This window comes from Phyllopteryx taeniolatus, chromosome 4 (genome assembly GCF_024500385.1).
Source record: "Phyllopteryx taeniolatus isolate TA_2022b chromosome 4, UOR_Ptae_1.2, whole genome shotgun sequence".
NCBI lineage: Eukaryota > Metazoa > Chordata > Actinopteri > Syngnathiformes > Syngnathidae > Phyllopteryx > Phyllopteryx taeniolatus.
The window spans coordinates 5,538,715-5,562,497 of record NC_084505.1 but is presented as its reverse complement, the minus strand read 5'-3'; the positions used below and the strand labels follow the sequence as shown (position 1 = coordinate 5,562,497).

Here is a 23,783-nt window from a genome sequence, read left to right as displayed (position 1 = left end):
GTATGATTCCACTTGTGTCACTGTTATGTGGCTGCATGTAAGCTTTCAGTGAGCTTCATGTGTCTTTGGGATGGCGTAAAAGTTCTATGAATCCTTCGTTGACAATCTGTATGTACATCCCATAACGCAACTTGACACTACCACTTATTAATTAACGGAAATAAGAGTGAAAACCCTGGTAATTTTGACCTCCATAGGCTTTCTGCCAACTGCGACACTATGTGACCATATGGTGACGACACGGCGAGTACTCCCAGAGTGAGATTTTATTTTTTTATCTCTCCAGATGATTGCCATGTTTTCTCTGGGGGTAGGAATGGACATAACAAACAAAAGTAAAAACAGGCTTAAATGAAAAGACGAGCATTTATTTGTACTATTGAAATAAAGTTATACAGCACAACATAAATACTGTAGTTAAAAAAAAAAGAAGCTAATTTGTTTCAAACACTATTTGCCCACTGTTTAATGGGGGGCTGGGTGGTGGGGGGGGGTTACCCGAAACAAGTTGAAAATTTAAAAAATTATGGCTAATTTCAGTTTTGTTTTTTTACGGTTTTGCTTTGGCAGTGGCGGCATGGTGGATGACTGGTTAGCACATCTGCCTCACAGTTCTGAGATCCGGGATTCAAATCCGGCCTCGCCTGTGTGGCGTTTGCATGTTCTCCCCGTGCCTGCATGGGTTTTCTCCGGGTACTCCGGTTTCCTCCCACATCCCCAAAACATGCACTGTAGGTTAATTGAGGACTCTAAATTGCCCGTAGGTATGAATGTGAGTGCGAATGGTTGTCTGTGCCCTGCGATTGGCTGGCGACCAGTTCATGGTGTACCACGCCTCTCGCCCGAAGATAGCTGGGATAGGCTCCAGCACACCTACGACCCTAGTGAGGATAAGCAGTGTGGAAAATGAATTAATGTTTTGGCAGTGGGCAAATAAATGTATCGGAAATATTATTTTAATGCTCAAACGTGACATATTTTTCTGACAGCGAGCCAGCCTTCAACAAGCTAGCTTTCTAAAAAGCCAATGTAGTTCATTCATTGCAGGCACAATTGGAAGAGCCAATAAATATTCTTACCTTTAAAAGGTTATTCCCAGTTCAGAGTTCCCCTGTTGCGATTGTGCGACATGCGTGCAACTGTACGCAGGACAGCGTGCAGGCATCCTTGTTATTTTGGTTTCCGACCCTGTCGTCCGTCCACAAATATCGAATGTGCATACACTTTGCTCCCACTGGGTTAGCGACGGCGTAGGCACGCGACTCAAAGGTGAGTGTCATATCTACGATGTTGACGTGCTTGATCCGCTGACTTGCATTTTTTTCGGCGTTTCCGCTTTTCACGTCACGTTGTCGTTAACTTTAGGTTTAAAGGTAACAAGCAAATTTTTTAAATGTAAGGAGTAGAATGTACAGATACTTGTGTTTAATAAGTAAGGAGTAAAAGTAAAGTAAAATGTCGGCGGAAAATAAATACTCAGGTACAGATACCTGAAAAAGCTACTTAAGGACAGTAAAGAGGTACAATTACTTCTTTACTTCCCACCTCTGCTTATTGGTGCTAGATATTGCATAGAAAAAGAGCAGCATCGAGCATCAGCTGGATTCATGACTGCCCCCTGAAGTGCGGCACAACAACTGGCATGTTGCCAACTGCATGCAGTCAATGCACTGTGAGTGGCATACTGCAGTCTGTGTGAGGCGAGGCTCAATATCAATACAAATGATCATATTATTGGACTCACACAAAAGCAACTTTGTAGCACAGACTAGCAGACACATTTATTTTGTTTTTGTTATTATCATTATTGTTATGCTTACCTTCTACCTCACTGCAATATACATCTTTGTTCCCTTGCTAAGGTTCAAGACTGTTTTCTCTCAGGTACATGTCATCAGGGTACCAAATGCGGTATGCACCCCATTTCCATGTACTGTCCCTTTTCATTAATTGGGCATTTTTTTTATGGTGTAGGGTTTGTTTTTCTGAAAAGGCCTCTGATGAGCTAAAATAGCCTCAAGGTTGTAAAGTGCTTCCCTCATAGAGCTAATGCCGGCTTGCCCTTTGGTCTACCCTCATGATCACCGTGTGATTGACTGTTGAAAGGCTCAGGGTGTGCTTTTTGTGAGCTGGGAAATCTTAGCGTCAAATTTACATACAGATCACCATTCAATACTCTTTAATCCCCTTATTACAAACCACCAATGAGGTCTGTTTAATTAGATGGCTGTGTCACTAGTATATTATCGGGTCTCATGTTGTGATGGATGAGCTAAGAACACACTGTCATGTTAACACGTCTCTAGGAAATGATGGATGGGAGACTCCAATCCAATTGGGATGTCAACAGCCACGATCTACTGCACAGAGAGAATACGAAATAACCATTTCTTATGACAACCCGGATGCTCATGCTTTTTGACGTTCCTAACGCTTTCCAATGTCTTATGTGTTGTTGTTTTTGTCTTGGGTTTTCTTTCTCCTGTATATCCCTTCATGTGTGCGTGTTTCTGTGTGTGTGTGTGTGTGTGCGAGGGGGTGGGACCAGGCATTTAGACTGCAACACAGACACAAAGAAGCATCGTGACAATCTCCGTGCAGCAAATAAAGTTAATACAGCGGTTACACCCGGCCACACCCCCGACCACAATCACACCTGTCTTCTGGGTTAACCATCCATGAACAGGACGTGAGACGCATCTTCAAACAACAAAAGATTAACAAAGCGGCAGGCCCAAACCATGTGTCCCCGTCCTGCCTCAAAGTCTGCGCGGACCAGCTCGCGCCAGTCTTCACTCAGATCTTCAATAGATCTCTGGAACTGTGTGAAGTACCATCCTGTTTCAAACGCTCCACCATCATTCCAGTCCCCAAGAAACCTGCAATCTCGGGTCTAAATGACTACAGGCCTGTCGCTTTGACATCTGTGGTCATGAAGTCCTTTGAACGTCTCGTGCTGGACCACCTCAAGAGTGTCAGAGGTCCCCTGCTGGACCCCCTGCAGTTTGCCTACCGAGCGAACAGGTCTGCGGATGATGCAGTCAACATGGGACTGCACTTCATCCTTGAACACCACGACAGTGCAGGGACCTACGCGAGGATCCAGTTCGTAGACTTCAGTGCAGCGTTCAACACCATCATCCCTGAACTCCTTTCATCCAAGCTTCTCCAGCTCAGCGTGCCATCTGCCAGTGGATTTACAGCTTCCTGACGGGCAGGACACAGCAGGTGAGGCTGGGAGAGACCACCTCATCCACACGCAGCATCAGCACTGGGGCGCCCCAAGGTTGTGTCCTCTCTCCGCTGCTCTTCTCTCTCCACACGAACGACTGCACCTCAGCGCACCCGGCTGTCAAACTCCTCAAGTTTGCAGATGACACCACTGTCATCGGGCTCATCAAGGACGGTGACGAGTCTGCATATCGACAGGAAGTGGAGCAGCTGGAGCTGTGGTGCGGCCGACACAACCTGGAGCTTAACACGCTCAAGACTGTAGAGCTGATCGTGGACTTCAGGAGGCATCCTTTGCCACAGCTGCCCCTCACGCTGTCCAGCTGCCTTGTGTCAACCGTCGAGACCTTCAAGTTTCTGGAAATTACAGTCTCTCAGGACCTGAAGTGGGCAACCAACATCAACTCCGTCCTCAAAAAGGCCCAGCAGAAGATGTATTTCCTGCGGCTTCTGAGAAAGCACAGCCTGCCACGGGAGCTGCTGAGGCAGTTCTACACAGCGGTCATCGAATCAGTCCTGTGTTCTTCCATCACAGTCTGGTTTGGTGCTGCTACAAAAAAACCCAGTGGGAGCAAAGTGTCGGCACATTCGATATTTGTGGACAAACTCCGACTGCAACGGACAATCAAAACTGCTGAAAGGGTTGTCGGTACCCCCCTACCAACCCTTGAGGACTTGCACGCTGCCAGAACTAAGACAAGAGTGTGCAAAATCCTCTCTGACCCTCCACATCCCGGTCACCAGCTCTTCCAGCTCCTTCCCTCAGTTAGGCGCTACCGATCTTGGCACGGGAGTATGGGGTCAGAGTTTGGTCCGCATATCCGGCAGTAAGTTGGACTCGTTTCCAGTGGGGGTTGGACTCCGCCAAGGCTGCTCTTTGTCACCGATTCTGTTCATAACTTTTATGGACAGAATTTCTAGGCGCAGCCGAGGCGTAGAGGGGGTCCGGTTTGGTGGCCTCAGTATTGCATCTCTGCTTTTTGCTGATGATGTGGTTCTGTTGGCTTCATCAAGCCGTGACCTCAAACTCTCACTGGAGCAGTTCGCAGACGTGTGTGAAGCGGCTGGGATGAGAATCAGCACCTCCAAATCTGAGACCATGGTCCACAGTCGGAAAAGGGTGGCTTGCCCTCTCCAGGTCGGGGATGAGATCCTGCCCCAAGTGGAGGAGTTCAAGTATCTTGGGGTCTTGTTCATGAGTGAGGGAAAAATGGAACGGGAGACCGACAGGCGGATCGGTGCAACGTCTGCAGGACACGCTGGAGAGACTACGTCCTTCGGCTGGCCTGGGAACGCCTCGGGATCCCCCCGGAAGAGCTGGATGAAGTGGCTGGGGAGATGGAAGTCTGGGCGTCCCTGCTAAAGCTTCTGCCCCCGCAACCTGACCCCGGATAAGCGGTAGAAAATGGATGGATGGAATTTAAGTGCCTTAAACATTTATTCTTCCCTGGGAACTACCCTGAGAATGCCTGATCTTGTCTGATCTCAGAAGCTAAGCAGGCTTCGTCCTGGATAGTACTTGGATGGGAAATCACCTCAGAATATTTGGTGCTGGGGTTGGGCAGTATGCCAATCACCTGCTCCTGTAAAAACTACAGATTACAGAAACTGCAATTGCTGCCTAATGTGGCTCATGGCATTGAGAGCTCTAGAAAAAAAAAATTCATTTTGTATGCATTTGTATGTTGTTGTTTGAGGAGTATAATTTACAAGATTTGTGCATATGTGACGTTCATTAGTGAACCTGCTGCCAAAGTAAAGGTATCGTTAGTTTGCACTGGAAGTGGTGCAATTGTTTTCAAGTTTTAAAAAAAGAGCAACATACTAACATACTGGTACTACAGGACTGGGTATGGCGGTCCTCTCTCCCTGTGGTTGTCCCACCGGGTGAGCCTGGCCTGCAAGAGCCATGCCTCTTAATCACTCACTTAGCACAAACTCACACCATTCATTGTAAATATCCATCCATCCCAGTGACATGCGGTGAGGTTCTTGATTGGTGAGGCACTGACTACGTCATGTGACTGTCCGTCACTAAATGTCACACACGTTCATTAAATATATTAGACAGTCTGTTAAACGTCAGTAAGTGCAGTACATGTTTGATAAAACGTATATTATTGGAGAGGTAAACCCCAATTCCAATGAAGTTGGGACGTTGTGTTAAACCTAAATAAAAACAGAATACAATGATTTGCAAATCATGTTCAACCTATATTTAATTGAATATGGAACAAAGACAATATATTTAATGTTCAATCTGATAAACTTTATTGTTTTTAGCAAATAATCATTAACTTAGAATTTTATGGCTGCAACATGTTCCAAAAAAGCTGGGACAGGTAACAAAAAAGACTGAGAAAGTTGAGGAATGCTTATCAAATACCTGTTTGGAACATCCCACAGGTGAACAGGCTAATTGGGAACAGGTGGGTGCCATGATTGGTTATAAAAGGAGCTTCCCTGAATTGCTCAGTCATTCACAAGCAAAGATGGGGCGAGGTTCACCTCTTTGTGAACAAGTGCGTGAGAAAATAGTCGAACAGTTTAAGGACGATGTTCCTCAACGTACAATTGAAAAGAATTTAGGGATTTCATCATCTCCGGTCCATAATATCTTCATAAGGTTCACAGAATCTGGAGAAATCACTGCATGTAAGCGGCAAGGCCGAAAACCAACATTGAATGCCCGTGACCTTCGATCCCTCAGGCGGCACTGCATCAAAAACCGACATCAATGTGAAAAGGATATCACCACATGGGCTCAGGAACACTTCAGAAAACCAATGTCAGTAAATACTGTTTGGCGCTACATCCATAAGTGCAACTTGAAACTCTACTATGCAAAGCAAAAGTCATTTATCAACAACACCCAGAAACGGCGCCGGCTTCTCTGGGCCCGACCTCATCTTCAATGGACTGATGGAAAAGTGTTCTGTGGTCCGACGAGTCCACATTTCAAATTGTTTTGGGAAAATTTGGACGTCGTGTCCTCCGGGCCAAAGAGGAAAAGAACCATTGGACTGTTATGGATGCAAAGTTCAAAAGCCAGCATCTGTGATGGTATGGGGCTGTGTTAGACCCCGGACTGTTGAACAGCTGAAGCTGTACATCGAGCAAGAATGGGAAATAATTCCACCTGCAACGCTTCAACAATTAGTGTCCTCAGATCCCAAACGTTTATTGAATGTTGTTAAAAGAAAAGGTGATGTAACACAGTTGTAAACATGACCCTATCCCAGCTTTTATGGAACGTGTTGCAGCCATAAAATTCTAAGTTTATCAGTTTGAACATTGAATATCTTGTCTTTGTAGTGTATTCAATCAAATATAGGTCGAACATGACTTGCAAATCATTGTATTCTGTTTTTATTTATGTTAAACACAACGTCCCAACTTCATTGGAATTGGGGTTCTAATAAGGAAACACCAATGTCTCTTGTGTGAAGTCACGGACCAATCACAGCCTGCCTGAACGGATGTGTGCGTGGTCTCTTGAAGCATCATGGGAGTGATGACTCAACGTGACTCGTAGCTGCGCTTCCTATACATTTGAACAGGAAATAAAGAAAATTCAGCTATTTTAATGATGAAATCGTTTAAATTATTGGATTCAAATGAAAAGCAATTTCACGCACGGACCATAGAACTAAAATGGAAAAATTTAATGTTATCAGAGGGTTGCGTCAGGAAGGGCATCCGGCTTAAAACCTTGCCAAACAAATATGAGCGTTCATCCAAAGAATTCCATACCGGATCGGTCGTGGCCCGGGTTAACAACGTCCGCCACCGGCGCCGTCAACCTGCAGGGCGCTGTTGGAAATTCAGCTACTGTGGGTCGAAGTCGAAGTCAAAGAAGAAGAAGAAGAAGAGGTGGAAAGCGGGTTCTTCGGCAGAAAGAGAAGAGGAAAACAAAGAGCCTAGAACTGAATGTGGGGACTTTGAATGTTGGGACTATGACAGGAAAATCTCGGGAGTTGGTTGACATGATGATTAGGAGAAAGGTTGATATATTGTGTGTCCAGGAGACCAGGTGGAAAGGCAGTAAGGCTAGAAGTTTAGGGGCAGGGTTTAAATTATTTTACCATGGTGTAGATGGGAAGAGAAATGGAGTCGGGGTTATTTTAAAAGAAGAGTTGGCTAAGAATGGAGGTGAAAAGAGTATCAGATCGAGTGATGAGGCTGAAATTTGAAATTGAGGGTGTTATGTGTAATGTGATTAGTGGCTATGCCCCACAGGTAGAATGGGACCTAGAGGTGAAAGAGAAATTCTGGAAGGAGCTAGATGATGTAGTTCTGAGCATCCCAGACAGAGAGAGAGTCGTAATTGGTGCAGATTGTAATGGACATGTTGGTGAAGGTAATAAGGGTGATGAAGAAGTGATGGGTAAGTACGGTATCCAGGAAAGGAACTTGGAGGCACAGATGGTGGTAGACTTTGCAACAAGGATGCAAATGGCTGTAGTGAACACTTTTTTCCAGAAGAGGCACGAACATAGGGTGACCTACAAGAGCGGAGGTAGAAGCACACAGGTCGATTACATCTTGTGCAGACGATGTAATCTGAAGGAGGTTACCAACTGTAAGGTAGTGGTAGGGGAGAGTGTGGCTAGACAGCATAGGATGGTGGTGTGTAAGATGACTCTGGTGGTGGGGAGGAAAATTAGGAAGACAAAGGCAGAGAAGAGAACCATGTGGTGGAAGCTGAGACAGGACGAGTGTTGTGCAGTTTTTCGGGAAGAGGTGATACAGGCGCTCGGTGGACGGGAGGAGCTTCCAGAAGACTGGACCACTGCAGCCAAGGTGATCAGAGAAGCAGGCAGGAGAGTACTTGGTGTATCTTCTGACAGGAAAGGAGAGAAGGAGACTTGGTGGTGGAACCTCACAGTACAGGAAATCATACAAGGAAAACGGTTAGCTAAGAAGAAGTGGGACACTGAGAGGACCGAGGAGAGGCGAAAGGAATACATTGAGATGCGACACAGGGCAAAGGTAGAGGTGGCAAAGGCAAAACAAGAGGCATATGATGACATGTATGGCAGGTTGGACACTAAAGAAGGAGAAAAGGATCTATACAGGCTGGCCAGACAGAGGGATAGAGATGGGAAGGATGTGCAGCAGGTTAGGGTGATTAAGGATAGAGATGGAAATATGTTGACTGGTGCCAGCAGTGTGCTAGGTAGATGGAAAGAATACTTCGAGGAGTTGATGAATGAGGAAAATGATAGAGAAGGGAGAGTAGAAGAGGCAAGTGTGGTGGACCAGGAAGTGGCAATGATTAGTAAGGGGGAAGTTAGAAAGGCATTAAAGAGAATGAAAAATGGAAAGGCAGTTGGTCCTGATGACATTCCTGTGGAGGTATGGAAGCATCTAGGAGAGGTGGTTGTGGAGTTTTTGACCAGCTTGTTCAATAGAATTCTAGTGCGTGAGAAGATGCCTGAGGAATGGAGGAAAAGTGTACTGGTGCCCATTTTTAAGAACAAAGGTGATGTGCAGAGCTGTGGCAACTATAGAGGAACAAAGTTGATGAGCCACACAATGAAGTTATGGGAAAGAGTAGTGGAGGCTAGACTCAGGACAGAAGTGAGTATTTGCGAGCAACAGTATGGTTTCATGCCTAGAAAGAGTACCACAGATGCATTATTTGCCTTGAGGATGTTGATGGAAATGTACAGAGAAGGTCAGAAGGAGCTACATTGTGTCTTTGTAGATCTAGAGAAAGCCTATGACAGAGTACCCAGAGAGGAACTGTGGTACTGCATGCGGAAGTCTGGAGTGGCAGAGAAGTATGTTAGAATAATACAGGACATGTACGAGGGCAGCAGAACAGCGGTGAGGTGTGCTGTCGGTGTGACAGAAGAATTTAAGGTGGACGTGGGACTGCATCAGGGATCAGCCCTGAGCCCCTTCCTTTTTGCAGTGGTGATGGATAGGCTGACAGATGAGGTTAGACTGGAATCCCCGTGGACCATGATGTTTGCAGATGACATTGTGATCTGCAGTGAAAGCAGGGAGCAGCTGGAGGAACAGTTAGAAAGATGGAGGCATGCACTGGAAAGCAGAGGAATGAAGATTAGCCGAAGTAAAGCAGAATATATGTGCATGAATGAGAGGGGTGGTGGGGGAAGAATGAGGCTACAGGGAGAAGAGATGGCAAGGGTAGAGGACTTTAAATACTTGGGGTCAACCGTCCAGAGCAATGGTGAGTGTGGTCAGGAAGTGAAGAAACGGGTCCAAGCAGGTTGGAACGGGTGGAGGAAGGTGTCAGGTGTGTTATGTGACAGAAGAGTCTCTGGTAGGATGAAGGGCAAAGTTTATAAAACAGTGGTGAGGCCAGCCATGATGTATGGATTAGAGACAGTGGCACTGAAGAGAAAACAGGAAGCAGAGCTGGAGGTGGCGGAAATTAAGATGTTGAGGTTCGCTCTCGGAGTGACCAGGTTGGATAAAATTAGAAATGAGCTCATCAGAGGGACAGCCAAGGTTCGATGTTTTGGAGACAAAGTTAGAGAGAGCAGACTTCAATGGTTTGGACACGTCCAGAGGAGAGAGAGTGAGTATATTGGTAGAAGGATGATGAGGATGGAGCTGCCAGGCAAGAGAGCTAGAGGAAGACCAAAGAGAAGGTTGATGGATGTCGTGAGGGAAGACATGATGGCAGTTGGTGTTCGAGAGGAGGATGCAGGAGATAGGCTCTCATGGAAAAGGATGACGCGCTGTGGCGACCCCTAACGGGACAAGCCGAAAGGAAAAGAAGAAGAAGATAAGGTTTTTTTTTTACTATTCACATGCAGTGGAAAAGAAAGACCGCCACGGGGCAGTGAGGCTCTGGCAGTGTTGAGTTGAGCTTCATCGAGCTCCAGACGTCACGTTACTGTAGTTCGTGCCTCACCAATCATGAACCTCACCGCATGTCACTAAGTATAGTATAGTAAATGGTAAATGGACTGCACTTATATAGTGCTTTATCTAGACCAGGGGTCGGGAACGCATGGCTCGCGAGCCAGATGTGGCTCTTTGATGATGGCATCTGGCTCGCAGATCAATCTTAGCTGACATTTCTTAACACAAAAAATAAATAACAATTCCGCTGACATTTTAGAGGAAAACATTGCAAAAATCCAAACATTTTCCATTTTCGGTACCACTTTATCCTCACTAGAGTCGCAGGCGTGCTGGAGCCTATCCCAGCTATCTTCGGGCGACAGGCGACAGGCACATATAAACCAACAACCATTCGTGCACACAGTCACACCTAAGGCCAATTCAGAGTCTTCAATCAACCTACCATGCATGTTTTGGGGATGTGGGAGGAAACCGGAGTGCCTGGAGAAAAGCCACGCAGGCATGGGGAGAACATGCAAACTCCACACAGGCGAGGCCGGGATTTCAACCCCGGTCCCCAGAACTGTGAGGCAGATGTGCTACCCACCGTTCGCCCGATCGTACCATCATGATGGCAAATCATGTGGTAGCAAGGGTTAGCTCATTTTGTGGCACAAGGTCTTGGCTCATCTCGGCATATTCAACTTGCTGCTTGTTCCACGACATCGTATGTGATTTGAAACGGTGATATATATCCATCCATCCATCCATTTTCTGAGCCGCTTCTCCTCACTAGGGTCGCGGGCGTGCTGGAGCCTATCCCAGCTATCATCGGGCAGGAGGCGGGGTACACCCTGAACTGGTTGCCAGTCAATCGCACGGCACATACAAACAAACAACATTCGCTCTCACATTCACACCTACGGGCAATTTAGAGTCCCCAATTAATGCATGTTTTTGGGATGTGGGTGGAAACCGGAGTGCCCGGAGAAACCCACGCAGGCACGGGGAGAACATGCAAACTCCACACAGGCGGGACCGGGTATTGAACCCCGCTCCTCAGAACTGTGAGGCTGACGCTCTAACCAGTCGGCCACCGTGCCGCCGGTGAGACTACAATCATACAAAATACCTGCTGTTGGCCCATATGTTGATACTTTTTTTACTCTATATGTTTGAATGTTAGAATTGATGTTTTTTTTTGTTTTGTTTTGTTTTTTACCTCGGAGTATTGATTGTCCATGAAGTCTCTTTGGCCATGAAGACTTTAAGATCAAGTTCATTTTTAAATACGTTTTCTATGAAGATAATTTTCTCAACATAGCATTTGAAACTATTGTTAATTTAGTGTGTAGAGGAATTGTTACTGATTAAGATGACATTATGTAAATATTTGTTTATGAGACACGGTCTATGTATTCCTTATTATGACGAGAGCCACCAATGGCTCGGAGCAGCTTGTGCATCCGATGTCTAATAATGGCTTTTCTTTTTAAATAGCTGTCAATATATAGTGCTGTATGTCATGAATGGCACAAAGGACAGGACCCAAAATGCACGACTCCAATTCAAGTGGACAGTTTCAAAAAGAGAGGTTTAATAAACGGGCAGAGGTCGGTACACAGGCAGGCTATCCGCAAAGGCAACAGTATCCGAAAAACATGAGGCAAAAAGGTCAATAATCAGAACAGGGTCTAGGATTACTATGAGTCGGTGACGTGGAAACAAGGAATGCTGGAACGTGCAACAAGTTACAACGAACGTACTTTACTGAAGTATTTAACAATGTACTCACATTATTTTTTTATCAATCCTCATCCACAAATCCATCAAAGTCCTCATCTTCTGTATCCGAAATGAACACCTGGGCAAGTTCTCCATCAAACACGTCAAGTTCCCTCTCGTCATTGTCAGAGTCAGTCTCGTTGCCGTGCGGCTCCTCAGAAATGATGCCGGCTTTTACGAAAGCTCGAACAACACTGCAAGCAGACACGTTAGCCCAAGAAACCACAATCCATTCACAAATTGTGGCGTAACTCGCCCGGCGCTGCCTCCTAGTCTTAGTAAAGCTGTGTTTGCCCTCTGTCATCCATGGCTCCCACGCCGCTCACAACTTCACTTTGAACGCCCTGTTTACACGGATGTCCAGCGGTTGGAGTTCCTTCGTCAAGCCTCCCGGAATGATGGCAAGCTCTGAGTTATTGCACTCACTCTAATGGTGATTGTAGAGACGCTGTTCTTTGCTCATTAATCCATTGCTTGAGTTGGTCTTCCAACTCGGGCCACCTCGCATTGTTTACGCGGAAACTCAGCTTCGTCTTCTTGATCTGGCGAAGCTCGTTTTCCTGCTTCCTCCACTTGCGAACCATGGATTCGTTGATCTTGAATTCTCTCGCGGCTGCTTGATTTCCATGTTCCTCCACGTAACTCATAGCTTGCAGTTTAAACTGTGCTTTGTAAGCGTGTCTCTTCGTAGGTGCCATTTACGGGGGTCCTTAGCCAAACCGATGCACATACCGGAACTATATACCTACTGGGGCGTGTCTTTAGCTTCCTCTGTCACACGCACCCTTCCCCCTTTACGTCCGCATGCTTCCCCCTTTACGTCCGCATGCTGTCCTCAGTCACGTCCACCTTCCTCTATATAAGCAGCGTGTCGGCAGGAAATCCTCCCAGATGTCAGGCGGAGCGCTCATTAAAGTCACACAACATTTACAGATTATGGAACTCGGCGCACACATACGGCGCGCCACATTATAAGGCGCCCCGTCCATTTTGGAGAAAATTTAAGACTTTTAAGTGCACCTTATGGTCGTGAAAATACGGTATTTTGATTCTATTTCTGATCAAAGCAAAAGTGTGTTTTGATTTTTTTTTTACACAATTTTCCTGACAATGAAGTCCTAAACCGTGAGGTCACAACAGAGACTCTTACAATAAACCAGTGCCGAACTCTACGCCTATATCATGCTGCTAAAATTCTCAGTAATATCAAGTGGAGGAAATACAATTGAAAGACATAAATGCAACGGCATACTTTTCCCTCGCTTTGGATGAGTCGACAGACGTAAGCCATTTATCCCAGTTCAGTGTGATTGCAAGGTTTGTTGCCGGTGACACACTGCGTGAGGAAAGTCTTGCTGTTTTGCCAATGAAAGGGACAACAAGAGGGGGATTTCATAGAGTTCGCTAAAGAAAAAAAAATTTCCCGATGGATAAACTTATTTCAGTGTGTACTGATGGTGCGCCGCGTATGGGAAGAAAAACAAGGGATTTGTAGCACTTCTTCGTGAACATGAAAATAGACCCATCCTAAGTTTTCATTGCATTCTGCATCAGGAGGTACTTTGTGCTCAACTGTGTGGCGAGCAGCTTAATGAGGTGATGGCTCTGGTCATTCGGGTGGTCAACTTTATCGTTGCCCGAGCTTACAATGAACGCCAGTTTAAAACACTGCTGGATGAAGTTGGGAATAATTATCCCGGTCTGCTTTTGCACACCAATGTGCGTTGGTTGTCAAGAGGGAAGGTGGTCAGCCGTTTTGCAGCTTGCCTGAGCGAAATACGGACTTTTTTTTAAATGAAAAATGTCAAGCATCCTGAGCTAACACTGAATGGCTCCTGAAGTTTTATTATCTCGTGGACATGACTGAACATCCGAACCAGCTCAATGTGAAAATGCAAGGCACTGGAAATACAATATTATCCCTTCAACAAACAGTGTTTGGATTTGAAAACAAGCTGGAATTCTTTTTTGCGAATGTTGAAACAGGTCATCTGCTACATTTTGAAATACTGAAGTAATTTAAAGATGCGTGCACAGCAAGTAACCACACTCAACATTTTGATCTCCAGCAACTAGTTGGCTTCACATCTAATCTTCTGCAGTCATTCAAAGCACGCTTTGGAGAATATAGTGAGCGCACTTGTCTTTTTAAGTTCATCACTCATCCTGATGAGTGTGCTGTGGAGAAAGCCGACCTGAGTTACATCCCTGGTGTCTCATTGGAGATTTTGAGTTAGAATTTGCTGACCTGAAGGCTTTAGACGTGGGTGAACAAGTTCAAGTCACTAAATGAAGATTTGGAAATACTTGCACAAGAGCAAGCCGAGCTGGCGAGCAAGCACAAGTGGACAGAAATGAAAAAACTTCAACCGGCAGACCAGCTGATTGTCAAAACTTGGAACTCGCTTCCTGTCACATACCACACACTTCAGCGTGTGTGTATTGCCGTATTGACCATATTTGGCTCCACGTATGCATGTGAGCAGTCGTTCTCACATTTAAAAAAACAAGACCGACCTACGATCACGTTTAACGGATGGAAGCCTCAACGCCTGCATGAAGCTTAACCTCACCACGTATCAACCAAACTAAAAAGCTATCAGCAACACCATGCAACACCAGAAGTTGCATTAACATTAAAAAACATTTTATTTATTATTGGTTAGCTTCAGTATAGCGATGTTAAAGAGTACATTATTATAGTCTGAAATTGTTGGTATTGCTTAAAAGATGCACACATTAGTTGTATTATGCGTTAAAAAAATATTGTATGGCTCTCACGGAAATACATTTTAAAATATGTAGCTTTCATGGCTCTCTTGGCCAAAAAGGTTCCTGACCCCTGATCTAGACCATCACAGTGCCCAAAGCACTTTACAAAGCCTCATATTCACCCACTCTCACACACATTCATACACCAATGGGTGACTGCTGCCAGGCCCACTGGGAGCAAATTAGGGTTCAGTGTCTTGCCCAAGGACACTTCGACATGCAGACAGTTGTCGCCGGGATTTGAACGGTCACTGGGCAACCTGCTTTACCTACTGAGCCACAGCAGCCCATACATTCATTTGTCTACATCGACTATGCAGTATATACAGTATTTCTTTTGTTTTTTCCTAAAAAGTTGTCATTTTGGAGGTGAGGGGATTCCACAATTCGACAATATATAAAATGTGACAATATATAAAATGTGACTATATACTGTCACTTTATAGTATATGGTACGTTGACTCACTGGTTAGCACATCTAGATCGTAGTTCTGAGGACCTGGGTTCAAATCCAGCCTCGCCTGTGTGGAGTTTGCATGTTCTCCCTGTGCCTGTGTTGTTTTTTCTCCAGGTACAGGCTCCTACAGACCCAAAACATGCGTGGTAGGTTAATTGAAGACTCAAAATTTCCCGTAGGTGTGAATGTGAATGTTTTTTTGTTTATGTGCCCTGCGATTGCCTGGCGACCAGTTCAGCGTGTATCCCGCCTCTCGCCCGGAATCAGCTGGGATAGGCCCTAGTGAGGATAAGCGGTACGGAGGATGAATGACTGATGAATGAATATAGTATTGTACATTCCTTTTTCACCACTGGCTCTAAGGGCTAGGTGATATGACCTAAAATTAATATCATGGTTTAAATTGAATCCCTTCACAATAATGGTATATATTGTGATATATGCCTCAGTGTAAAAATTATAATGGAAGTATTTATGCATTGGTTGTCGATTTTGTGAATATAATAATTGTAAAGTCGTGTTGCGTCATCGGCTGTTCATACAGATTTGATAACACTTTGTATATGGCAAGACAAATAACTTTGTATAATTTTGTTTTGGACTTGAATGTCATATTAGGCACAAATAGTAATGACAAAAGCAGTCCTGACTACGTTCCATATGTAAATCCATCCATCCATTATCTGAGCCGCTTCTCCTCACTATGGTCGCGGGCGTGCTGGAGCCTATCCCAGCTATCATCGGACACCCTGAACTGGTTGCCAGCCAATCGCAGGGCACATACAAACAAACAACCATTTGCACTCACATTCACACCTACGGGCAATTTAGAGTTGTCAATTAACCTACCACGCTCGTTTTTGGGATGTGGGAGGAAACCAGAGTGCCCGGAGAAAACCCACGCAGGCACGGGGAGAACATGCAAACTCCACACAGGCGGGGCTGGGGATCGAACCCTCCACTCCCATCCTCACTTTTCCAGATCCCAAGCAGCAGTTTGTTGTGGAAGTTGATGCGTCTGGTGCCGAAATAGGAGCAGTGCTTTCTCAGAAATGTCTCAAGGATGGTAAGTTACATCCTTGTGCTTATCTCTCTAAAAAAGTGACTCCAGCCGAGAGAAATTATGACGTAAGTGACCGTGAACTGCTGGCTGTCAAGGTGGCTTTGGGGGAGTGGAGGCACTGGCTACAAGGGGCTCAGACCCCGTTTTTAGTATGGACGGATCACAAGAACCTTGAGTATCTCAAGTCTGCTAAAATATTAAATGCTAGGCAGGCCAGATGGGCTCTATTCTTCACAAGATTGAATTTCATGGTATCCTACCGACCTGGTTCTAAAAATAGTAAGCCAGATGCTTTATCACGTATTTTCTGCGAAGAGAATTCTTTGTCCGAACCTAAAATAATTTTGCCCAAGTCATGTTTTATTTCTGCTTTTTTTGGGGACATTAAAACTGAGGTAAAAGCCAGTACCTGGATGTTATTAGTATTTTTATACAACGTAGTGAAGGATGCCGTGTAGCAATATTTATTTAGAAATCGGATACATATAGCTGAAGTATTCTCTGGCACAGGTTTGCTATTAATCATAACTCTGACTAATGTTATGAAAAAAAATATGCAATGAATTTTAACCAGATTGTTTAAATGAGGCCATACTGTTAAAACTCTTTTTTTTTTTGTCTTGGGCCGCATTATAGTTATGATTTCTCTCAGAGGGCCGTTAAAACACTGAAACCATATAAATGTTTAATTGCCAAAACATATTACCATTACACAAGAAATTGAGGGATAACTAGTTTTGAAATCAGAAGACAAGGATAATAGTTTGTTTAAGTTACTGTCGAAGAAGGGTTTCGTAACAGAAAAATGCAATATCTCAACATTACTGTTTATTATTATGACAATTTGGATTTTGGGTATAGATTTTAGCAAAAATCACAGAAGTTGTCGAGCATGATTTGCTTTTGCGGGCCACATAAAATGATGTGGCGGGCCGCAACTGGCCCCCAGACCTTGAGTTTGACACCTATGCTGTAAATCATTTAGAAGTTAGGTTTGCACTTTCTCTCGAGTGGTGGGCACCGCACATGCTGTAGTTACCCTTTTTCCATTACAATCTCACAATTACTTGCACTGTGGGCACATCTACAGAAAACCACTGATGTCACTGAGACAAGATGCAGCTATGAATGAAAATGGTAATACAGTACTGTAGAAATCCCATGGTCATTTTAAGCTAATTTCCTTCGCAGGAAGAGATTACAGTTATGAGTGGGGAAAAAAAGAGCAAAAGAAGAATGGAAATGCTCTAATCAGAGCAACAGCCTCTAGTAGCAACTCGCTTTGTGATGGTGCAGTCTTATTATGTAGTCCCATGGGCAATATGAAATTTTTATTGAAGTCTACATTTGAAAATGCTGTACTCTTACTTTAGTTTTATCCAGTGTTTATTACTACGATCTACCACTACAGAATAAAAGCAAAGCAAAGCAAATGTATTTATATGGCGCATTTCATACACAAGGTAACTCAATTTGCTTTACATGATTAAAAACATTTAAAAACAAAGAAAGACAAATAAAAAACAGCTTATAAACATTTAAATCAAATAGAAAAATTAAAATACAATAAAAACAGCGTGCAGTGCAAGAAAGATCATTTAAAAGTGGAAAAGCTCTAAAAAGGATCAGAAAAAAAGAAGAGTTTTTAACCTGGACTTAAAAATATTAACACTTTGTGCTGATGTCACTTCTGTTGGCAACCTTTTCCATTTGTGTGCTGCGTAACAACTAAATGCTGCTTTACCATGTTTGCTTCGGACTCTGTGCGCCACTAATTGATTTGAGTCTGTAGATCACAGATCCAGGCAGGGTTTATATTCTATTAGCATTTCTTTCATGTATTCAGGACCAAAACAATTTAGTGATTTATAGACAAGTAGCAGAACTTTAAAATCTATTCTAAAGCTGACTGGGAGCCAGTGCAGAGACTTTAGAATTGGAGAAATATGTTCTGGTTTCTTTGTTCTGGTCAGAGCCCAAGCTGCAACATTCTGAATGAGCTGCAGCTGGTTAATGCTCTTTTGGGAGAGTCCAGTCTGAAGACCGTTACAGTAATCAATGCTACTTGAGATAAAACCATCGATGAGCTTCTCCTGATCAGCTTAGTACTTGCAAGCCTTCACTCTGGATATGTTATTCAGCTGGGAGAAGGCTGTTTTACAAATTGATTTGATATGACTGTAAAAAATCATGGTCAGAATCTATCAGTACACCAAGGTTTAGGACTTGGTCTTTTGTTTTTAAAGAGAGTGACTCCAGGTATTTACTAACAGCAATCCTCCTTTCTTTACTGCCAAAACAATTATCTCAGTTTTGTTGTGGTTTAATTGAAGAAAGTTTTGGCTCATCCAGTTATTTATCTGTTTTAGACAGTGACTCAACACTTCCAGTGAACTTTAGTCCTCTGGAGACACTGCTAGATATAATTGCATTGTCATTTGCATAGTCAACATTAAGGTTCTGAAGAATTTGACCCAAGGGTAGCATATACAGGCTGAATAAGAGGGGTCCAAGAACTGACCCTTGAGGGACCCCAAGGGCCATTACCATTCGATGAGATTAAATACAAAATATGTTTTACCTTTCAGCATCTATGGTGCCTTCACAGATGTGTACGTTACCCATGCCATTGGCACTAACACAGCCCCATACCATCACAGATGCTGGCTTTTGAACTTTGCGTCTATAACAGTCCGGATGGTTCTTTTCCTCTTTGGCCCGGAGGACACAACGTCCGCAATTTCCAAAAACAATTTGAAATGTGGACTCGTCGGACCACAGAACACTTTTCCACTTTGCATCAGTCCGTTTTAGATGAGCTTGGTCCGGCGGCGTTTCTCGGTGTTGTTGATAAATGGCTTTTGCTTTGCATAGTAGAGTTTCAAGTTGCACTTACGGATGTAGCGCCGCACTGTATTTACTGACATTGGTTATCTGACAAGTGTTCCTGAGCCCATGTGGTGATATCCTTTACACATTGATGTCGTTTTATGATGCAGTGCCGCCAGAGGGATCGAAGGTTACGGGCATTCATTGTTGGTTTTTGGCCATGCTGCTTACATGCAGTGATTTCTCCAAATTCTCTCAACCTTTTGAGTATGTGGACCGTAGATGATGAAATCCCTAAATTCCTTGCAATTGTACATTGCTAAAATCAATAAAGTTAATCAATTTGAACATTAAATATCTTGTCTTTGTAGTGTATTCAATTAAATATAGGTTGAACATCCATCCATCCATTTTCTGAGCCGCTTCTCCTCACTAGGGTCGCGGGCGTGCTGGAGCCTATCCCAACTGTCATCGGGCAGGAGGCGGGGTACACCCTGAACTGGTTGCCAGCCAATCGCAGGGCACATAGGAACAAACAACCATTCGCACTCACAGTCATGCCTACGGGCAATTTAGAGTCTCCAATTCATGCATGTTTTTGGGATGTGGGAGGAAACCGGAGTACCCGGAGAAAACCCACGCAGGCACGGGGAGAACATGCAAACTCCACACAGGCGGGGACGGGGATTGAACCCCGCACCTCAGAACTGTGAGGCTGACGCTCTAACCAGTCGGCCACCGTTGAACATGATTTGCAAATCATTGTATTCTGTTTTTATTTATGTTTAACACAACGTCCCAACTTCATTGGAATTGGGTTTGTAGATCAACCATTTGGAGTGTTGAGTTATTGATACCATTTAGCCTACAGCCATGCAATGCTATCAAGTAACTAAAGCAACAGCAGGTTCTCAAGTCTTACCAGAGATGTCATGATATGTGCCCTGCAGTTCTTTTTTTTGGAGCTTGGGTGTCGCTTTGCATCTTGCTTACCCCTCTCTCTAGCACTCTCCCCAGCAATCACCACCTCTTCGCCCGTACACCTGTTCCCAATCAGCACTCATCACTGCCTGCATTTAAGCCTGCCTGACCCAGGGATCTAGCGCCAGAGTATGCACACTCGTTCGTGGTACACAGGCCGACTCTTGAGGTAACTTCTTGTGTGTAAGTTGATTACCTGGCTCCCGCACTTGTACTCATCCTCTTGTGTTCTCCTCCGCTTCCAGTGTTTCTCCCATGTCTCCTGTTTTGCCGCCCGCTCCAACCATGCCGTCTAGCTCTTCCACCTGCTCACGCTCCCGTATCCTGCCCGTTCCTTGTTCCTACGAACCACTATCAAACCCTGAGCTACCTCAAAATAAACCATTCTCATCTACTCCCTCGGCCTCAGCATGCTTTTGGGTCCAATCCAATACCATGCGATTATGTATCTTGACAGAATACTCTGGCCCTCATGGACCCAGCCACACCGGAAGCGTTGAGGGAAGCGCTCGCCCACCGAGGCCCACATTTGCAGACAGGATAAAGCTCTCCGCAAAATCATGGACTCTTTAAGCACCCTCACACAACAAGTATCACTCCTGTCCTCCCACATGGACTCTGGCAACCCCCACCTCAGCAACCCTTCCGTGAGTATTCCACCCGAGCCCACAGCCTCCACAGACACCTGGACCAACCGCACGTTCCTCCTCCCGAACCTTACTCCGGGGACAGAGGTTCCTGTGGTCAGTTTCTATTAAACTGTTCACTTATATCAAGAAGGTCAGTCAAGGAGTTAAGAAGGTCTTTGACCACCCTGTGAAGGGTAGGGAAACCATTCAGTGCTCTAGCTCTGTGGCTTCCTATTCTATAGATTTTAGGATTCTAGCGGGTGAGTATGGGTAGGATGACACTGCATTAAAGGGTATTTTTTAAAGGACTATCTGAGCAGCTGAAGGACGAGCTCGCAGCCAGGGACAAGCCTACCTCACTCGAGGATATAATCGCCTTATCGATAAAACTGGACCATCGTCTACGTGAAAGAGCTACGAAGAAAGGGGTTTGTACACGTAGAATAGCACCTTCCGGGGACACAGCACCTGCAGTCACCCCGCCTCACACTGAACCCCCTCCCAACTTTATTCACCCCCCTCCAGCCCGGTAGAACCGGAACCCATCCTTCCTTCCTCCTGCTTCACTGGGGCTGCCACATGGGAGACTGGACCTCCTTACCGGCTCTTCATGCCCAATTCTGCATGCTCGGAAGTACTTCAGTGGGCCCATAACTCCAAACATACCTGTCATTCCGGATTCACCCGTGCCACCCAATCCCACAATACCTCTGGTGGACCAGCCTGGTTAAAAACACCTGAGAGTTCGTCCTAGCCTGCTTCGTCTGTGCCCGAGGTAAAACTTTGCATCAGCCTCCAGCTGGTCTGCTGTCCCCCTTACCCATCCCGAGCAAACCTTGGTCCCATATTGCCTTGGACTTAGTTTATCATCATTCTTACTATCATTGACCGTTTCTCCAAGTGGACCCCTTCCACGGTTACCCTCTGCTTTCGAAACTGCTGACCTTCTTGTCCTTCACGTGTTCAAACTCCACGGCATCCCCATTGACATCGTCTCAGACCAAGGTCCTCGGTTCTCCTCCCAGGTTTGGAAGGAGTTCTGTAAGGCGGTGGGTGCAGTCTGTCCTCAGGATACCACCCACAATCCAACGGCCAGACGGAGCAGGCGAATGAAAATCTGGAATCCGCTCTTCACTGCGTAGCTGCACGCAATCCTGTCTCCTGGAGCACCTTTCTCCCGTGGGTTGAATACGCTCACAACTCCCTCACCAGCTCCGTCACGGGTATTTCTCCCTTCATGGCATGCTATGGTTTACAACCTCCACTGTTCAAGGGACAGGAGCACATGGTGGCGGTTCCTTTGGTGAGGGAGCACCTACGACGAGTCCAATCGATTTGGAAGGATGTCAGGGCGGTCCTAGCTCGTTCAGCCGAAAGAAACAAGTGGCTGGCGGATATTCATCACTCCCCTACGCCTGTATACAAGCTGGTTCAGATGGTTTGGCTCTCCTCCCGTGACCTTCCTCTCCCGCAATATACTGCCATTGGCTTAGACAAGTGAAAGCATAGTAAAAAAAAGGTCACAGACACCTGGCCCAACCAAAATAAAAATCATGGGTATATACTGCATTTCCAACAGTGTTGTCTAATACTCAAATTTAAAGGTGAACTTATAAACAACTTATTTCTTTTTTAATAGAGCTAGAGACGAGCCAAAATGTTTTTAATATTCCTTTGAGATGCAATATTCATTGTATTCATTCTGTTCCAAATGGTCTGTGCTTTTCTGAGAATAAACCAGACTTTTATAACGTATAATAACACATGCATCCACACATACACGCACGCACACACACACACACACACACTCACACTCACACACACACACACACACACTCGTTTCAAGTTCAGATTTCATTTTCGGCATTTCCTGGCAAGTTTGATGCATGTCACATGAATAACATAGCTCAGTGTTGAACACTAACCCAGTCCTTGGAGCCTATATGCAATAACAATTCTGAGAAATTACAATATTACAGTTTGTATTACAAATATTTGACAGTCTACCTTGAGTCACACTATTTCATACAGTCTATATTTATCAACAGTTCACAAAGATCTTCATACCTATTTAAGATGGTGCTTACTATGGTGGCCAGCAAAATGTTTAACAAAAATGGTGCCTTTGCATGCTTGCTCTCAATGCTGAGCACACCCTTCATTCTGCTAAAATTATTTTGTCTCATCAGTTGTCTCCAGACATGTTAGTCTTGTTTATCAAACTTGTTACACGATATACTAACAGTGATTTCTTTGCTGTACTGCAAAAATTCAAGTCAAGTCAGGAAAAGCCAAGAAACATGGGAATGATGGCTAGTTTATTTTTGCTCCACTTAGTGATACAGAACCCAAAGAAAACCCACCCAAACTCCACATATGAAGGTTTGAACCTACAACTTTGGAACTGTGAGACAGATGTACTAAGCAGTCAACTACCATGCTGCTGCATAACCAACCTGCCAAATATCAATATTCCTTTTCCTATTCACACTGGTTCACGATTTTTTATTTTTCGTGAAAAAAACAAATACTGTATTTGCCTGTACCACGAATTAAAGTATTTTGATACTCCTAAAGGACAACAATGGATGGACATGAATAAATGTATTCCTCAGAACACAGAAATACAAAGTGCTTTTTAAACACACATCTAAACTCTTGAACAGTTCACATTTAAATGCAAAGAACACCAATAACTTAAACATCTCGCAAACAGGTACAAACACTGCTGGTCTACATTTCAGTATACATTATATTTTGATGCCCGCAATTCAAAAAAGGCTGGCAAACAATTTGAAAGCAGCACAAGAATCTCAGCTCCTTAATTTCAAGTAACGCTGAACAGGCAAATGAACCCTAACTTTTAAGTAAATCATTTCAAGTAAAAAAGTGAAAGAAGTCTCTGTAGCTGCATTGACACATTCCTTTACAACTGAATTGTCACTAAATACTCGTTTATGCTGTCCCAAAATTCACACTGGAGCGAACATTCATTTGCTCTTATGACAATGTTACAAAATGTTTCAAAATACTTTTATATCAAAATAGATGAATATCATTGGATAGGGGAGTGTTACATGAATAAAATGAGCCATAGTTTGTAAGAATTGGATCGGGATTAAGGATTTTATGCCACTTTTTATGTTGAGAATTTGCCAAAATCTTATGCCCAGAAATCAGTGTAAATCATTAAGAAATGTGTGACCGAAAC

The 23,783-nt window shown here is 44.5% G+C and overlaps 1 long non-coding RNA gene across 1 annotated transcript; it reads left to right on the top strand.

The window, feature by feature from the left end:
* The first annotated feature begins 1,143 nt into the window (after positions 1-1,143).
* Positions 1,144-20,745, top strand: LOC133477417 (uncharacterized). The gene is made up of 3 exons (XR_009788355.1): positions 1,144-1,269; positions 19,968-20,112; positions 20,189-20,745. It is a non-coding gene; the product is annotated as an uncharacterized LOC133477417 (long non-coding RNA).
* The last annotated feature ends 3,038 nt before the right edge of the window (positions 20,746-23,783 follow it).